This window comes from Ptychodera flava, chromosome 9, assembly GCF_041260155.1.
Source record: "Ptychodera flava strain L36383 chromosome 9, AS_Pfla_20210202, whole genome shotgun sequence".
Taxonomy (NCBI): Eukaryota; Metazoa; Hemichordata; class Enteropneusta; family Ptychoderidae; genus Ptychodera; species Ptychodera flava.
Window position 1 is genome coordinate 42,271,982 of NC_091936.1, and position 21,027 is coordinate 42,293,008.

The 21,027-nt window shown below is 37.1% G+C and overlaps 1 pseudogene; it reads right to left on the reverse strand.

The window, feature by feature from the left end:
- Window positions 1-626: 626 nt before the first annotated feature.
- LOC139141070 (tyrosinase-like) lies at window positions 627-9,718 on the reverse strand (annotated as a pseudogene).
- Window positions 9,719-21,027: the final 11,309 nt, after the last annotated feature.

Sequence of the window (21,027 nt, forward strand, 5' to 3'; positions counted from 1 at the left end):
TTTAATATTTGATGACCTTTCCAAATTAATGCGAAAAGTCTAGAAATACTGCGTCACATTTGATGAAACTTGGTAAAGATATTGATGTCACAGTGTTGTAATAGCATACAAAGACGTTGGCTCTTGAAATTTCAAAATTCAGCTAATCTACAAGAAACTGGTCAAGGCATGCCTGAGTAATGGCTCTTAATATTACAAAAATCAGAACGCCAGACAACAGTCAAGAAAGGCATAGCAGTGTCAATATGTAATTGTAGCAAGTCTCCTCTGTAGTGAACAAAGAGGCCTTTTTGGTTCATATCTGGCGTTCTGATTTTTTAATGTTAAGAGCCATTACTCAGGCATGCCTTGACGTACTGAGCCAGTACATGGCATATCTAATTCTGTCCAACTTGATAAAAGGACATAACCCGATGCCATTCATACATATGTCTTGCAGTTAGGTGTTTCGTGCCCATTTCGATTTTCGTTTTGATCATATTAACTTCAATTTTGTTACTTCCATTGAATAATTCCCTATGCGGGGAGTATGTCATTGTCAATACTTGTTAATGTATAGACTTAAAAGATAAATTTGGAAACAAAGTATCAAACAAAATCTAGTATTAACAAAACATACAGCTGTATCTCACGTCAACATCTGTGCCAGGAGGTCTGTAATACATTTGGAGAAGCCAATCCACTGTTATGTTGGTGACATCTGATCTTGTCTATTCAATAGTTTGACAGCCAAGAGTACCAGGAATAACACTGCGCCGGCAACGGAGAAAAGTTCCGTTTTCAAGATGCCTGTATCAGCAGATGGATTTAGAAAAAGCATACGATTGTCAGCCTACTGTAAGGGATTAGACAGAAATAACACGCTTGGGAAAGCATTTTGAAGGGTCATGAAATTTCACGCATGCCTTTTTGGGAGGGTCACCATTGCACAACTATAAGAAGGCAATATGTGACTGATATAATTCTTTACTCAAAAATATATATTTAAGACATGAAAGTTTACTGGGCAAACTGTTAACAATTTGTTTCCAATCAATGAAAAACAAGCAATATCTGTGCATTTACGGACGTTTGACAATTGATACAAATATATTTGCTTTGATAAGATAGTTACAAGTTCATATTTGTACAAAAAATTTTATTTCTGAAATTCAACAAAAATTTTGATTCATTGTACATGACAGTCTATGAGAAAGCAATGAATATTTCGCATACAAAAGTAGCAGTAACTTTGCATTTTTAAATGTTTAGCAATTGATATTAATGTACTTGATTATATTAGGGTGTTTGAAAGTGCACATATAAACAATTGATTTTGGAATTTCACCGAAAATGTTGATCAACTTTACCTGCTTGTCTATTAGAAAACTGAAAACATTTTTCCAATATAAAACTGGCAATAAATTTACATTTATAGATGTTTGATAATTGATATTAATGTACTTGATTATGATAGGATGGCTTCAAGTACAAATGTATACAAGAATTTGATTTTGGAATTTCACTGAAAATGTTCATTCTCTATACCTGGTAGTCTATGAAGGAACTATGAAATGTGTTTTAAGTACTAAAGTAGCTTAATCTGTACCTTTATAATTGTTTGACAGTTGATATACATGTATCTGATTAGAATTGGATCTTTAAAAGTGCCAGTGTAAACAACAAATATGGTGTTCGAATTTTATCCAAAATATTAATTCCTTATCATGGTAGTCTAAGGGCAAACTATGAATCAGTTTTCCTAGAAAACTTGGTTTATCTGTATATTTATATGTACATGTAATCAAATATTGACTTTTAGGAGCTCTCAACAATTACGAGCCATACTATAGATGGAGGTAAACATTAAAGCTATTGTCCCTTTAATTTTGAATAGCCTATTGTAGTTCAAATAGTTGATATAATTATTCATTGTGAAAATCTTATCCTTTTTATCGACTTGAAACCTTGAATAAAAGTGATTGTTTGAAAGTTTACAAAGAATCCTTTGAAAGTTCAAAGTTCAAATGAGAAATAATAAGTCATTTAAGATATTATCGAGGACTGTGACTCGCTGGGGAGGGTCACTGGCTGTTTTTTGCGCACGAAAATTTGGGTGGGTCACTTATTTTCTCGCAAACACTTTCTTTTAAAGGGTCATTACTTTTCGTGGGCGTCATTTTGAAAAAACATTGGCCCCCTTTAATTTCTGTCCAGTCTCTAATAATATCGTCCTGTTGAAATTTGTTTGAGTGATATACATCCTAAAACATCCAATCCGAACGCCCATTTGACTCGATAACTCTAAACTGGGTGTGATTTATGGTGTATTAGAAAAGCTTTAAATGCCATGTGATTTCAAGCTGTAGAACATTTTTTGATTTTTTTCGCCGTCAAGTGAAGATTATCATAATTTAAATGTCTGAAGATACCTATGAAGTTTTTAAAAGTAGAAATATTGAATTGCAAACGTACACATTTGGCATACCAAATCTCCCGTCGTAAATAAATACAAAAGTACAGAGTAACATGTGGGAATGTTAACAGCAATTCCTTAGCACTTTGGGTATTCATAATGTCCTAATATGCCTATTAATTGCACAATCTGTTTGGTAAAAATGTATTTTGATGTTCTTTGTTACCCCCAGCAATCCAAACCTAAATGAAATTTGATTGTCCATTTAATCTATCAATGCACTTACTTCGTTGTGGATTAGGTTCGCATGACTCTCTTTCTTTGACAGCTTTCAATTCCCTGTCTCGTTCGTTCGGATCGAGAGGGAGACCTGTAAAATACCAGAATAATGATCTTTAGATCTTCTCACATGTGTATGTCAGTCGAAGCTTGATATCTTTATCTTCATTGATTAAACAGCAACCTCCTCAATTATTCCCAAATGTATCAGTTTTTGACACAACACAATATCAAAAAGTACGCAGCCAAAAGTCTGATTTCAGACAGAAGACACATTTTAGACAAATACATCAATGAAAAAGGTGATATTACGTTATTGATGCCCGAGATTTCTGTCAATTTGTTAAGTCGAATGAATCAAAATCAAACCTTGATCATCAATGTCTTCATAAGTATACCCCAAGTATTCCGATTTCTTGAAGAACTCGTCGTTAGTGTACACGGGGAAGAAGGAAACCATGTAGGAATAGCGATTGTGTCCCGTCGGAGTGAAATTTATTGGAAACGCATCACTTGTCGAATTGTGCCTTTGTAAACGAAATATAATATGTACAACAATGTTGATAAGCACTTTGCTACTTGATTTGTTCTTAATGGAGACAGTGTGCGAATAGTTAGGAAACGGCTGAAATTTGCTCGCTCTCCAGTTGTGAAAACTAATCTCTCTCCTAGATATCATACGTGTCTTAAGCAATGCCTATAAGTTGAACTTTAAAGAACTAACATGATTGCATTCATGCTTTTGTAAGGTTTACAAACGGCCGAGGGAGATCGTTATTTGATTTTATTTGACCAATCATAAACTTAGAATCATTCTTTATGTATGGTCAACGGCACAACTCCAGAGAAGACAGAAAGACAATACAGAGAAAAATAAGAATGAAATCATTTTGGTGGAATGATACTGAAATACTCACAACATACATCCAATGTAGTCACATGGCATTTAAGACTTGTGCCATTGAGAAAAACTCAAAAAGGACAAAGGAATCCCACTACTGCCCATAATGCAGTGGAAGTTTTTAGATATCGCCATCTATCGTGAAAGCAGTCTAGTTTTTGCACGCTTACCTTCTAAGCCACTTTTCGAAGATTCTGTCGACGTTTGTGTGATGAAGCAAGAATATCGGGTCGCTGGCTGATGTCGCTACCTTTCCCATTGTGCCTTCCAAGTAGAGGTGGATACGGTTGTGTAGTTGAGTACCTCCATTGGCGTGAAGCCCTGTCTTGCTCTCGGAATCTGCAAAGCCTTAAAGTTGGATTGACGGAAAAGCACAAAACCGTGAAAACGTGCTGTCGTAATCGAAACTCAGGCTCTATTCATTGTAAACCAATCATGTTGTTTTGACAATATCACTAATTAGGCAAGTAATATGACGACACCTACTTTACGCATTCGACTAAACACACATATTTCATTTTAAATTTGCCTCTGAAAATCGTTTCACATTTATTTCCTTATATCGACTGATGGACTTAGTCTGGTGGGCTTTGGTGCACCATGACACCTAGTTACAATAAATCAACTATGGATGCAGAATACTGAAGAAGCTGACGAGAATTCACGATTTCATTATCCAGCCATCATTAAAAAGATTGAATAATATCGTCGAAATGTACAAACCTGCTTTGTATTTTATCAACATATTGTCGATATTGTATTATATAGTTTACACTGATCAAACGATATGTTTGCATAAGTCTAATATAATGTAAAAGTAGGATGCAAATGCACAAATCAGTAGGAGTAAATTGAAGGAAAATAGCTTGATCCAATATCTCGTTTGATTAGACATCTATTGGATCAATAAAGCGTCTTGGGGGATTTGGGAACAATACAAGTGCCAATCAAGACTCTCGGTATGAATGAAATCACTCAAACATAGCTGCAGTACTTTTCGGTATACATTCTGCTCTTTGGTTAACGTGTTCAGAAAATAAAATTTAAATCCTAACAGAATCTGACCTCGACAGTTTAATTGGTGCTTTCACCCGAGCTCTACAGTACTGCAGAATACCTAGTTTATAAATTTAGAACTTACCTTCCAGTAAGTTTCGAAAACTGCAGTCTGACTCGGTCCACGTATTATCGAGAAGGTCATAGTTACGTGGAATGTCGTCATAGTTTGCAAAACCGAGGGCGTAATACACAGCCTCTTTGCTTGGCAGCTTTTGCAGCTCTGGTCTTTCGCTGCCGCCAGGGTTGCGCCTCAGAAAAGGTAAGCTTGATTCATTGACGTTATTGCTGCACAGTATGCCTTGTTCGGTGAGGCTTTCATAGTCAGCGCAAAGAGTTCGCCAATTTTTGAAGGGGCCCGTTAATGTGTGGTTGTTGTTTGCGTCACTTCCTCCAAGGTACTCATCGGTGCACAAAGCACAATCAATTTCTCCAGCCCAATCCCAATATGGTATTGTAAATTTATCGTCACCAGATATCTACCAAAATATGGAAAAAAATCTTCATATGATGAGTAAAAAATTACACTGGCCATATTCTTATATAGTTTTTGAGATTTATTATCACACAGTAGTTAGGCAACTTGTTTTACGTAGAATAATCATCCTAAAGTTGTCCAATCTTTTCTCTTACCAGACAGAACTGAACGTATCTACTTATCAATCAAGAAAAACAACTAAATTACCTTACGAACTGTAAGTTATGATAAATTCCCTCACTACTTTAAAGTCAATGGCCGTCATTACTGACACTACGGCTTTTGATCCGTGGACGAATCGAGATGGTTAATAACAAATTTTCATCACAGTTGTTGGTAGCAAGAGAGAAATTTTTTCATTACCTTCATTCAAATAGATCTGAACGTAGGATTAAATCAATGCGATTGTTTAAAACATCTATTAATTATTCGTGTACTAATAATTCTTTGATGGCTTCGCTTCGATAAATAATAATAATAATATTAATAATAATAATAATAATAATAATAATAATAATAATAAAGATACCGCAATTTTACGGTGTCGCTCAAATTTGATCAGAATTGGTACATACCAAAGATCAACAATAAGTGTTATTTCTATCTGTTCAGTGCAGGAAAATTATACGTTGATGTTATGACAAGTTCTGCACAGTACAACCAGAAAAACAACAAGAAATATTTAAACCAGAAAATTAAGAGTGACAAAAGAAAATAAGGTCTGAAAATTTAGGTACTGAAGGTCAACTTTAGCAACATGCATAGCAGAGAATCTTTCAACTATGGATGTACAAAAATAGACATCCATGGTTTCAGCAGATCTGTTAATATGTCACAGTTCATAAACAATGACAGGAAATGACCAATTAGCTGTTTAAGTTACTGCTACCACTCCCAAACAAAATAGGTACCCTGCATACAAATAGGTTAAAGGTCAAAATCCTCTTATTCAGATGTGTGGGTGATTCAGTTCACTGCCACCACTCCTGCACACTTGCAGTATTTCCCTTTTTCCTACCTCATTTGCAAATTTTTGACACTGATGTGTTCATTTGAACAAATTCACATCACAACCCCTACATCTACCTGTAAACCAAATACTGAGACGGTAGTTTTGGACTATGGGAGCCTTTGTGTGTGACGGACATACATCCGCACATACATACCCACAAATATATAGACGTACAGACGCCACTCAGACTCATCATATAAGCTCTTTTGGTATTTATATATAAAACCAAATATGAGCTAATAACCTTATTGTCCATTTCTGGAAAATTACCTTTCGCTTCACCAAAAAACACATTACAAATCGCAACATTTAGTGTTAAACAACGGTCCCTCCATATACATTGTTTGTAGTATCTCCTTAAAAACAATGAAATACATATGTCTGTCTCCGAAGGACAAGTATAATATATCAGTGTTCGAAAATACTGCCTGCCCGTCTGCCCAAGGCAGGTAAAAATGACGTCGAGCTGGTAAAAATTCTATCTTGCAATCCCGCTGGTCAGACAAGTTTCTCGTATGTTCCGACTTGAAGTCTGCGACGAGCATCAGAGACTACAAGCGGTACAGCAACATGTCCCATTGTCTACGTTCAAGGGCGTCATGAGGTTGAAAATTGGTCAGGCTACCTATACGTTACACGCACAACCATCGCGGCGACTCCGGCACCAGCCAAGCTAAGCACTTCAGGGTCTTGTCAGAAAAATCAATTAAAGGATTGATATTAGAAATTGATTAGAAATTGATATTAGAAATACAAAATTCAATGTTTTTTGTCAAAATATATTGCTTTTGGTTTGATTTTTCACCGTATGTTTTTCTTTTCAAGCTTGAACTCGCGTTCATCAAAACTACTCACTGCATGAGAATTCCGGTCAATCTGACCCAAGCCACTTCGTTATAAAACATGTACATGTGCTCGATTGGTCGTTAGGCGTGTGAGAGGGGATTTTTATAGAGACCCAGTACCAGAATAGACTCAAGAGCTCAACCATGTCTATGTTAATGATGATTTAAATCCATTTTCCCTCAATGTCTGTGTTTGACCCAACTCCTGCAATCGAATATCTGTCACTGGAATTAAACCTACCATCATTATGTAGAAAGCCAAGTTTCATGGAGAGGTACCGGAGAAGGACCAAGACATGGCGCAGGAAATGGAGGAACGGACTGTTGCAAAACTGCTAGATGTGGTGGAAGGGAAGCATGTGTAGATTTCTCTTTCCAACAAACAACAGTTCTGCTACTATCAATGCAGCTACTATAAGCGTTGACTCGGACTACGATTCCAATTTTTTCTGATTTGGATGTTTCTGACAGTAGCAACGTTTGAAATCTTTTTGTCTGGTGTAGATTTAAAATAATATAAAATATGATCGTGTTCTCCACGTGGTCAAATTTTAAAATTGAACTATGAATGTAATAAGTGTAGTTCACATGATAATCTCTGGCATTGACAATTATGGGTATATTTACAAAGATTTTTTCCAAAAAAAATTATTGTTCTCAGTGATAAAACTTCAAGAATTTTTACAGTAAATATTATTGTGTTTGTTTGTATGAAGGCCTGTATATGAATGTGGACAAACGAGAGTTAGAGATTGGGTTTCGTTCCCTACACAATTCTGCACGTAAAGTTTAAGGATCAAGAATACCCTGCTAAGCTTGTCAATGCGATTATTTGTAACGTTTATAGAAACGATTATTCGAATGGCTAAATATTGCAAATATTCAACAATTCTACTCAAGAACACCCATCCAATGGCAAAACCGGGGACAGGCTGTTCTCACACTTGGACGCTTCCCTCCCTATCACCGCCACGGGCCGATCAAGGCCTATAGTTTGTAAAAACTGGTGAGTGTGTCGTTAGTTTGATGCAAACCAGCTACAACTCTAAACATGGCTTAAACTAGTGCATTAACGATTATAGATAAAAATAACATAAAAAACCCTAAACATTACCCGATAGTCTAACTACCCAGATCTACTCGTTTGATAGCTAGCGACTCATATTAAAACAACTTTCAATTCGGCGATTTGAGTCTTCCATTTTGATCTTGAGGCTGCTATATTGTCAACAATTTTATTACGATAACCTGCTATTTTGTTACAATGAAATTATAAACAATAAAGAATGCAAACAGTAAACTTAAAAGGAATTTAAGATGGAAATACATCAATTAGTCACCAAAGAATCATCTGTAGAGCAGAAAGAAAGACTACTTATTTGCGTACACTTAGGTGACTTAGGGACTTGTTTCTAGATTTAATAACACGATTGTGATGTAAATATGCATTCGTTTGAAACAATTCTCTTTACCTGACATGAATATTTCGAGCCGTGACATCAAAACTGTTCATTTATTCGAATTCCTACACGCCCTCGGCTTTGTTCCCTCTAAAAAGGCAACCATCTTGTCTAGGCAAGTTGTATTTCTACAAGAATCAGAGGTCGCGAAGCCAATACGACAAGCCTCAGAGTCGCCAAGGCAAGATGTTCATGTGACAGATAAGTATACTTCAGAGAATGATATCATGCAGCGAATCATTTTCATCTCCAGAAAATATTTGAACACTGAAACTGCTTTTTGACAGGACGGATACTTATGAAAATTAAGTGACCCCCTCTGTGCTGTTTAAAAAATACAAGACCCACCCTTTGCAGTTTTCAAATTTAAGGTGACACCGCCGGATTTGCCGGCCCACCCCTGGCCGTAATAACTTAATGCTCCCTAAGATGGAAATAAATTCAACGCAATTACTGCACTTACTCGTACTTTTGACCAATGATAGCCATGCCTACAATAGCCCATACCTGACCCTGCCCTGCCAGCGGTAGAAATGGCTCAGGGGACCAGACTTCAACCCCGTTCAACAAAGCAGTGAAAACCAACATCTGCAGAAAATTCCCAAACTTGATTTAATATCAGGGAGCATTCTCTGTTTAGATAAGGTACGTTCAGTGAAAAATACTTGTAAATTCTTTAGGGTTGCCTATCGATCTAGAGTGAGATAAATGTCAGGAAGGACAAGCAGTCATACCTTTTGGATAAATTGAGTACAACTATTGCTTCATGATTACTTGTAGTATACTTATTTCAGCTTTGTTAACAGATAAAAGAAATAAAGCCCAGTTTTTACGAGAAACGATATGAAGAAGATAGTAAACATGTCGATCACTTTTTGAAACCTAGCAGCAGCCGAGAACCCGAGCTGCTATCGAAAGAAATATGCACTACTCGTCCTACCTGTTGTATCGCTCTCTCCAAGTTTAGCAGGTAAGCTCTCGTGCCATGTGAGAAACGCCGGTCCTTCATGTGAAAAGTCAGCAAATGTTTGGCTACCGTCGGTTTCGTTTGGCATTAACAGATTTTTTCTCCCTACGTAATAATGGTACCACACAAATTGGTCATACACGTTGATTTCATTAAACTGAGGGTTTCTCCCATCGTCCATATCTCTGTAGAGCGTTGTCGGTATCATATAATCACTCACTGTATCTTTGGCCATCTGTAGGTACAGTTTGAATTTGTCAACTTCCTCTTTGTCCATCTGTAAAATGTTACGACGGATTCTCTGCTCTCGTACATCGCATCTTTTTCCAGTCCACCCAAATTTGCAGTAGCCACAGTAAGCTCCTGCGAAATTTCCTGAAGATAGTAGAGATGATAGCCTCGTTAAATGAAGGTAAAACTCTATCGCAAAGCAAAATTATGAGAACTTAAAGAATTTAAAACAGTAAAAAAATTAGCAAATGCCAATACAAAATCAGCCAGAGAAGGCTTGAAAGAAAAGTAAAGGTTGAAAAGTAGGGAAAAAAATAATGTACAAAGTATCAGGTAAAAAAATAATGCTACCATATCAATCTTCTAGATACCCCTGGATATACCAGATATGAACTGTAAATGCTCACGTGTTTCATTGTACATGTATATTGCAGTTATGTGTAAATTTGAACCTTTGACACATGTTTGCAACTTCATTGAAAGTATTTGATCAACATAATGAACAGTATTCACCATAGATTAAACTCTATAGGTCATTAAGTATTCAAATACGCAATTAGCTGAAATAGAAATAATTAATTTCTTTGACTGCTGTCATTGTATCACCACTTTATATAGCAAGTGTAATTGCCTTTGGTCAAGTCCTTCAAACTATATATTCCAAACTTTGAAAGCTCATTAGATATGCAAACTATTAATTAGCTGACATGAAAACTTAAGTGCGAAATGACTTTCAATATTGGTATAACCTGGTATAATCATCAATGTACATAGCATGTTATGCCAACTTTGATCAAATAAATCCAAGTATGTATCCCTAATTAGGAAAGTTCATTAAATATACACATTAGGAATTGGCTGAAGCAAAAATGCTTTATAATGTTAGCCTACATAATAGTATCTTTAATGTACATAGCAATTTTCATCAATTTTGGTCATGTAAATTCAAATATATATCCCTAATTTCAAAAATTCATTAAATATGCAAATTAGGAGCTGGATGAAGTAAAAATGCTTAATCACTTTCAATAATGTCGTATCGTAGCATCTTTAATGTACATAGCAAGTTTTGTAAACTTTGGTTTAGTCAATACAGATAAATATCCCTGATTATGAAAGTTCATTAAATATGCAAATAAGGCATGGCTAAAGTTAAAATGCTCAGTGACTTTCAATAATGTTCTATCATAGTATCTTTAATGTACATAGCAAGTTTCATCAACTTTGGTCAGGTCAATTCAGATAAATACCCCGAATTGGAAAATTCACAAAATATGCAAATTAGGAATTGGCTGATGTAAAAATGCTGAATGACATTTAATAATGTTTTATCATAGTATTTTTAATGTACATAGCAAGTTTCATCAATTTCGGTCATGTAACTTCAAATTTAAATCCTTAATTTCAAAAATTCATTAAATATGAAAATTAGGATTTGGATGAAGTAAAAATGCTTAATGACTTTCAGTAAGGTTAAATCATAGTATCTTTAATATGCATACCACGTTTCGTCAATTTTGATCGAGTAAATTCAGATATATACACCTAATTAGGAAATTTCATTAAACATGCAAATTAGTAGTTATCTTTCACGTCACCCCTTAATATCTTTCAAAGCTGATATATCTTGGTGTGATCAACATTTGTAGCGAATCTCATCAAATTGTGTGCAGTCGTTGTCAATATATATCAGTTTTTTCTAAAATCATTAATTATGCAAATGAGCAAAAAGTAAGCAAGCCACACCCACCAAAAACTAATCACTTCTTGCCATTTGCAAACTGAATCTATGTACCAGATTTGATTCTGATCTGATGAGCCGTTTTTGAGATATTGAGTACGCAGACAGACAGACAGACAGACACAGACAGACAGACATCGCTGCGACATATGCTCACGTGTGTCAACACGTGAGCAAAAAATGAACCAACCGTTGGTATTGACCATACTTTACATAAAGAGCTACAATGGCCAGATGGCAGGAAATGTAAACTATTTGAACTATTTACAACCATGAGGATTTTTAAATTAATGCTATCAGTGCTACCATTCGAATATAAACAGCACTTAAGTTAGTTACAAACAGTAAAATGCCTTCCACTGTGGGAGTGATTATGACACCTGGAATTTTCCTCGATCCAAATTTCTTATAAGTCTTTGTGTGTCTTACTTTTTGCGATGAAAAAAATAACTTCAGCTTTGTTTTCTGGATCAACTTTACCACAAATTGATACGAAATGTGACAAAATTATATTCACAGCTTTCAACAGTGTCTCACAGCATATCATGGATTGTTAAAGGTCATTTAAGGTCACAGACTTAGAAAATTACCTGAACTATACCACTTTGGGAGTTTCCTAACATTTTTAGCAGACGATTTATCTAATAACATCCCGCAGAACTTTTATACTATAATACAAAGCTATATGACAAATAGTTTGGAGGACAAGTTTTCTTGGCCAAAATAACAAAATTGTCTTAAAATACAAATTTGCATATTTCAGGACAATTTCCACATAGCCAGCTATTGTTATCCCTGGGCATCTTTATACAAAATAGAAAAGCTATCTGTCCAACGGTTTTAAAGAACAAAAATAAGATTTTGACCAAAAATGACTAAAATGGCCCTAAAACGGTAATTTTGCCAATTTTGTCGTAATATCATTAAATTTGAAGGATAACACCCTTCAATACATCAAACCCAAATTTGAGATCAATTGGGCCAGTGGTTTCAGAGGAGAAGAAGTTTTACTTGAATTGAGGGAAATAACAAAAAATACAAAATTCATGTATATATATGATGTACGTAAAACTGTATAAGGTCCACCTAAGGTACTTGCACACTAATTTTCAAAGCAATCAAAACAGCAGATCTTGAGTTATTAATGTTTGACCATTTTCACATTTCCTAAGCACATTTGAATAATTTGGACAATGCACACTTCATTTGAACAAAATCCCATTTATGGCCCTGGATGTGTCTTCACACCAAATATCAAGCTGAAAAGCGCAGCGGCTCGTGAGTTTTTGATGTTGACGGACATACTTTACTCACATACATACCTTACATACATACATTCATACATTCATACACACATACATACATACATACATACATACATACATACATACATACATACATACATACATACAAACATACATACATACACAGAGCTCGAAATTAGCGGTGTCCCGCGTCCACAGACTACCAATTTTCCATGGGGTTACCAAAATCCATGAATAGTAGTCCACACTGACTACCAAAGCCTGAGACCTGAAATTCAGTCTGCACTATGCATGCCATGCCTGGTCCGTCACTTGGGACGAGCTATTAAATTAAATGCAGTCAAACCCAGCTGGACACAGAAAGGCCAGACTATGACTTTATTATGCAAATGACGAAGACGACCGGTCGTGCGGTGGAACTTCGCAACGAACTTTCAATATCTGAACTGACGCATTGAATGACAGGCACAGGAAATGATGGCCATGAAAACGTATTTTCGGTGCATTTTGATCGTAATCACAGAGTAACATAGACAGAGTGGCAACAGCTATTGTTTAAGGCGTGAAGCGGTTACGTAAGCAATCCATGTTTGCCTCGCCTCACGAAGCTCTTGGCTCTCTTTTCCAAAGAGTGCCGACCATGCACCCTTCGGTAATTTTCGGATTTTCACCAATTGTTAAGCGAAAGTATGTTCGACAAAGTTTGTGTTGTTGTTGTCGTGTGGTGCTGATCGGAATTGATGTGCTGGCAAAAACGGGAGTGTTTTGAGCTTCAGGAAAGTGGGTTTTACCGTTTTAAAAATTCCTCTCATATTGTTATGAATATATAATGAGTGTGTTTGAACCAAATTTGAAAGTCTTTTATCGATACTGTCTGGTTTTACTCAATGGTTTACGGTCAGTCATACTGTCTTTACACGTGTGTCAAGAAAGGACATGTTTATGAAACTGCTGGCGTGTTATGTTTTGATTGGCGTGAAGCAGTGTTTCTGGCCTGAGAGCTCACAAAGTAACCATGGTTGCTACGCGACTGGCAGTACGATGCCATCTCGTCGTATTTTTCGCATAATCTCGTGTAATTATCAACCACAAACAAAGCCTCCAAAAAGTTTAACACCTTTGAAGCTCATTTTAATATGAAAAGCCAATAGTCAACCGAGACGACCATGGAACAAAAGGCATGCAAGCGTTGCCACTCTGTCTATGTTCCTCTGTGTCGTAATGTATCAATCACAATCACACGGAAATTATGCCTCCTCACCACAGAAAGTGTGTCTCAATGCTGAGAAGGTCGTGTTGTTGTCATGACAACTATCAAACTTTGCATACAACTCTGAGAGTAAAACGGGTTGTCAATAGGTCACCAAACTCTTAAGTATCATTATCGTCTATTATACCCTTATATATATTTCCTTTTCTTGTCTGGCGAAACAGAAAAAAGATATCCCTGAACTAAAATATGCATGGGTTACCAGCCATTTTCACTGGGCTACCAACTTCAGAAAATGGTAGCCCAAGTGGACTACCAGGGAAAAAAGTTAATATCGAGCCCTGATACATACAAAAAAACATACATACATACATACATACATACATACATACATACATACATACATACATACATACATACGCTCCGACTTCAGCCTCTATGATAATCTCACATTGATTTACCATACGTGAGCTAAAAAGGTGAACGTTTTAAGTGACTTACCAACACAGTGACAAGTTCGATTGAAAAAAGTTGTCGGCCACTGAAAACGCTCCGTATCGCCGTTTAATCGGTCGGTGACATCCGTCACTTGTACTTGCAGGTCTTCACAACGACCCCGACCAGGTCCGCCGCACTTGTCAGTCGTCCCGCTGGCTACAGGACAACATTCCTTGGATGAAAGGATCTCGCTCGAGAGACATGTCTTCGGAAATAATGCGTGGTATCTTTGAAACAGTAAGAAAATAAGACACGACAAGAAGGTGAGATGGCTGCTTGACGCTCCTTCAATCATAATCTTGCTGCTCGAAATGCTTCTATCTGACGATACAATATAATCAAGTGCTTCTGCACACATGTCGCATTTGCCGAGTTTTTAGAACCTTCTGACAGTTCCACGCCTTGCATCACATTCAATTCAAATTCAAATTATAGAGTGACGTATTTTTCGTCATAGGTCGCGGAGGATATCCATCATGCATGACGTTTTCATTGTAAGAACAGTCTATACAATATCAGCAATCTTTATAAAGGTTCTTTTATTTAGCTGGGTCAGTGTTTACGTGTTCTGGCGCAGTTTTAAATTACAGACCTTAGCTGCTGACTTGCCCCTTTCGATGTCTGGTATGCACACATTGTGTGCACAGAACGCATAGGGTTTTTCTCACTTTAGATTACAGCTGGCATGGCAAGAGAATAAAAGACAAGTGACCACCAGTACATATTACAGTTATATATTTTTACTAACTGCACACTGGACGAGAAATACGTTTCGTACAAATGTGAACAAACCTTATAACAGATTCCGCTACAGCATATAGAACAACTACTGTAACAAATGAATTTTTATATGGTGAGATATCTCACTGATCGAAAGAAAGCTAAAAGCTGTTTCGTTCACAGCCTTATGTAATCTGAGGAGAGATATTATCACTTTTGAGAGACCCTGCTGTTTCTGTAAGATAAAAACACCATGCGTTTCGATGTCCGGTACGGAACGGACATCGAAACGGGAAGATAAGCAGCATAGGCCTGTAATTTATAACTGCGCCAGAACACAAAAACACTGACCCTGCTCAAACAACATTAAAAAGGTTGTTTATCGACCCCCAAGTTGCCCTATGACCGCTGAGGAATTTCCTGGGTCAGTGACTATGCGATACCCGCAGATGCCACATACAATAAGGTGCATTCATGTTTAAAAATAGATCTCACCGTCTGTGACAACGTCGCGGGCGCTCGTTAGCTGGATATTCTGCTACATACTGGTGCCGCCAACTAATCTGTCTGTGCAAAAAGGTGTTCGTGCGCAGTTTTTCAGCGAGCGTGTAAATTTAAAAATAAACCAGCGGGCGAAGAGGAAAAAAATCGATATTTACTGTGGGCGGGAAAGAAATTTTTTTTTCAGCGGATGGAGAGAAAATGTTTCGACCGTGGATACCGAAAAATACGTAGAGGGAGGGGAATGCTGTCGTTGATAGAACTTGAGGGAGATTAAGCGCCTAAATCAGAGTGGAGCAATGTTTCAAGGTCGAAATGATAAGCCTTTTTGCTAGAACAATCTTGTGTTGATCTGCCACATAGGTAGCTGTGGGTCCATAGCTGTGGTGTTTTCAGACGGGATTCCTGCCTTTACGGGCTGGTTTTGACTTTTACGATTTTAACCCCGCCACCACAGCTATGGGATATTCCATAGACTAGCGTCCAAATCCGCCGCAAGCACCCTTTGCGCAAGTTTGCTCGACGATATTTCGAAAAATTTTCCATCCAAATTACAAATTGCCAACACTCATCGACAGCTTGGTTATTAGGGACTCACCAGACTAGAAATCCGCTCAAAATTCACTGAAATATCGCCTTTTTTCTAAGTTTGCGCGACATGACTACACGTAGACCGCCATTTTGCTAGCGTAAAACTGTTGGTCGAGGATCCCTGCAGTACGTCACTACAGTGACGTAGGGCCGTGACCTCTCAACTTCTGAACACAAACTAACTTACGGCCAGCATCCGCGCGGCGCGCCACGAATAATTATAGATCCTAGGACTGAACTTTTTTCCCCCAAGTAAAAGTTTGGTTTCAGTTTTGTGAGACTGGGAGTGTCCATAAGACGAACGATGGTCATCGATATCACACGATGAATCTCTCAGTTGTGTTTAGAAGTTGAGAGGTCACGGCCCTACGTCACTGTAGTGACGTACTGCAGGGATCCTCGACCAACAGTTTTACGCTAGCAAAATGGCGGTCTACGTGTAGTCATGTCGCGCAAACTTAGAAAAAAGGCGATATTTCAGTGAATTTTGAGCGGATTTCTGGTCTGGTGAGTCCCTAATAACCAAGCTGTCGATGAGTGTTGGCAATTTGTAATTTGGATGGAAAATTTTTCGAAATATCGTCGAGCAAACTTGCGCAAAGGGTGCTTGCGGCGGATTTGGACGCTAGTCTATGGAATATCCCATAGCTGTGGTGGCGGGGTTAAAAATCGGAAAAGTCAAAACCGGCCCGTAAAAGGCAGGAATCCCGTCTGAAAACACCACAGCTATGGACCCACAGCTACCACATAGGAGGAACGTCTGATCGAAAGATAGCGCTGCGTCATATGTTTGGACAGCGGTACTCGGACACGTGATGACACGGATCCCTTGTCCTATTACGCCTCCAAGGGCACAATTATGAAACTGAGTTTTGCTAGGCTGAGAGAAGTGACATCGGCAGTGGGGATCCTCTGTCTCCGCAACCAACCGGTAAACCGTTAGGCGATGTCACGTGAAGACTTCTGTAAATCTGATGAGCAGCTTTTAAAAAATTGTTTAAAATATTTGTCATAATTGGTCTTCGAAAGAACTTTTCATTTAAATCGTTACACAAGTGCATAATAGTAAAGCAAATTGTGGACATAATTTCTTTTTCTCACTAGTTTTCATTGGTCTGCGCAAACGTGCAGTAATATCAGACAATTTATAAGTTGTGTTGAATACATCGTGTATATGATAAAGGTTTAATTATTTATTTAAGTTGCAGCAGAAGTGTTTTAAAGTTGTCTCTTTGACTAAACGTATGTAATCTTATACATAAAAACAAGCGACGCAAATAATGTATTTTTCCCATCGTGAATATTATACTACATGTTTTCAAATCTACCCTTCAACTTTGTAGCAGTTACATATTTGTGTACATGCATTTGACTTTCTTGTATCTACATGTTATGTAAGCCTGCAATGGTGAACAGACAGGCTCTTTGAAGCGGCATTTCTACCAAAACAATTGCAGTACAGGTACTGCCTATAAGGATTATTCTGCTTACCATAATATGATAACACAATGTGACATTTAACCTGTATTTAGGTGTTACATATCCGATGTCTGTTTATACTGTTTCAAATTTCTTTGCTTTGTTTCAGAATTCAATTGATGTAGGTACACTGGAATCTTCACTTATGTCTTTTGCAGAATATAAGTATACATATATTTGGTTCTGCAGAATTTCCAGAAATTCTTAACTTTTTCTCCGTCAAAGCATCAAAGTATTCCTAGCTAATAACTATAAACATAAAGAAAGTCTGTGTAATTTATACAATCATTTAAATATACATCAATTATTTTACTTTGGTAGGGGAGGCTGATTTAATATATCTTACTAGAAATTTTGTAATATTGCTGAGCGAAACACTGATCATGAGACTGTCACGTAAATCTAGAATGTTGCAAAGAATTCAGTTAAAATTTTGAAATCAATTTAAGAGTAATTTTCAACTCCTGTTCAAGACGATCAGTAAGCCCATTACACCATAGTATTCTGTGTAAAAAGAAAAGATAAGCTTATGCATCGGACACCAGAACCTTACATATAGCTCAGTTAGCATTCACTTTTAGCATGAAAAATACTCAATCATAAAATGTATCATTTTTTCACATAAGCTTGGAAATTCCATGAATGATATGGAGCATTCTTGCTTCAAGATGCAAGTCTACTTTAAAAATGACGGACAGAGCGATTAAATCGATTGAATACACTTGAGGGGATTTTGTTATATGTGGTATGGTAACGTATTCTATCTGTATTACTAGTGTTGTACTAATCAAAACAGAGTTTAGTATTCGATCAGCCGATACCCTGGTTACAAGCGTAAGGGGCTGTATCACTTCAGTTCAAATGTTCATCATTAATTGGAGACGGAAACGTTACACATATCCTTTTTGTGATCATCGGAGAATAAGTGCTGCAATTCATTAAAGTTCATGTCTTAACATAATGTTCATACGCTTTATTTAAAACTGCTTGAACTTAAAACAGATAACTACTGGAATATCAGACTGTCAGGGTTACATTGCCGTTCTGATATAACTTTTTGAACATGAAGTTAAGGATTTAGAAAAAAATGTTGGCACTATTGTGACCATTTTTTCGAATACCAGCGCTCTCTGCACTGTCCTTACCACAAATATCCATTGAATAATACTATTTCGAATTCTGCGTTGTTTTCGTTGTTGGGGCAACGCATGCATTATTTGTCAATAATTTTTATAAGTGCGCAAACAAAATTTGTTTATGTGAAGTATGCACTGCCGACAGTACAAAGACCTTTCTGCGAATGTATGACATAAGGTTCAAGCCTCTGACACTGATATAACTGATTTAGTCATCGCTAAAACTATCGAGATCGTCTGATCTTGCACCAACGGCACAGTGCGGGGTCATAGCGTGGGCGTCGTGGTGCTATAATAAATACGACTGTTTTTACATCGGTTGTCAGTTAAATAACTTTTACTTACAGAATGTCAAGCCTTCACACAATAAGTAAGTCCTGGGATAAGGTGTCAGTAGTCTGCAAATTCGAAATCCCTTCTTCTGTTCTCGCCTTTAAAATAAAAATTACTTAAGAAGCATAAATTCCTTTACATTTGATTGTTTCCGTAAAAGGCCAGTATATATTATAGATATATATTCTACGAAACCTGATCTTGTTCTACGAATGATCTGAAATAAATTACTTGGTCAAAGTTTTATTTCATAAACAAAATTGTATTTTGATATCTTTTTGTTACGAAAAGGCCTAGCGATATATATAATCAAACTAGACTTTAGCATTAAAAATTTAGTTGATGTATACAGCTATTTTTATTTTAATCTTATGTGCATTGGCAGCAGGAGTGCAATTCTACATTTGTCGTGTATTTACTGTTAATATTTCCTGACGTTTTTGAACTGAGAGAATGCCAAACGGCATTTGCAAGTGAGAATGGTACATGTGCAATATCAAAGGCTTTCCGGTGCACATTGATTGAATATAACTGCATTTCGACGTGCACCACAATAAACTCCTATGGGGGATTACCCAGAAGTACTGTCCACTGGTATGCCCTGAAATTCAATTTATAGATTTAATGAAAGAATTCGTGAAAGCCTGGTTTTACGACGACAAAAAGTAAAGAAAATGTGCATATTGATCGCAGACCATGCAGACATGGATTTGATCTTTACGACTTTACAAATGGTGGTCAGTGATCACTTGTATTATTCATACTACAAAGCACGGTTGCATTTCCTAGGTACTACGGTTGGTTGGATTCGTCGGGAAAGTAGGAAAGGGTTAAACAATATCAAATTTAAGGGAAATAATGTGGGCTATAAATTGTTGGGTTAAAGTATACTACTACTACTTGATGAGAAATGTCTGGTGTGTTATACAGAACACAAAACTCATTCATAAGCCAACGCTGCCCGAAATTTCACAGACTGCCGGATGAAAGTTGAATTTTTTCCACATTTGTTCCTTGACTGCATCCTCTGCCAGAATAAAGGCAATATATTTTACTTACCGTCGCGATAAACATGGACAAACAGCTAAAAACAGGTACACAACTGCAACGGGCGATGTCGCCGTCATTTTGCAGTTGTGCCGAAAGGGTTGTACTGCATCAACGAAAAAACCTTGCTGATTGGCAAATCTCCTTGTGTCATCATCTTGGGCGTATCTAATCGACCAACTGAAGAGTACAGAGAGAAGATACTAAACCACATTGTGTTGTGTTGCATGTGGCCTTGAAAGTTAAACGTCGAGGTCATGCTGACATAATGGCCTACACTGCCAAACTTTGCGTCTTGCTTTTCATTCAGGATATGTTCCTATGTTTCGGTTATTGGATTTTACATGTAAATTCATCCAGGGGTTTAGTCGGGAAGAGATGAATCAACCTTAACTCATGATTGAGACTAAAACAAAGGCATTTCATCTTTTCCCAATGTCTCTTCTCCGGTAAACAGAAGCTTTCTATGAATACATGTATTTAGTTATTGGTGAATCAGGTATGAAGATTTAGATAGGTGTCCTGCTGACCATTGACATTTCAGTCCATCTGAAATTTTGACCATTACGCGAAGAGATGATATGCAACGAATAGAATTAGCTTCCTCTCGGGGTCACTGTAAATGTTCTATTCTGGTAAACTTTTCAAGAAGACATCAACAGACAGGAGAAGAGATATATCGTGTATTCATGGCGTAAGACAATCGGGAGGAAATTAACTTCTGAACTTTGACAACGTGATAATATAGAAATAACGGGCGACGCGCTGACCATTAACGTTATTTGTGGGCAAGGGCGAGAGGAAAGCCAAAATTAACGGGCGAGGCTTGCCGAGCCCGTTAATTTGGCTTTCCTCGAGCCCGCGCCCATAAATAAACGTTAA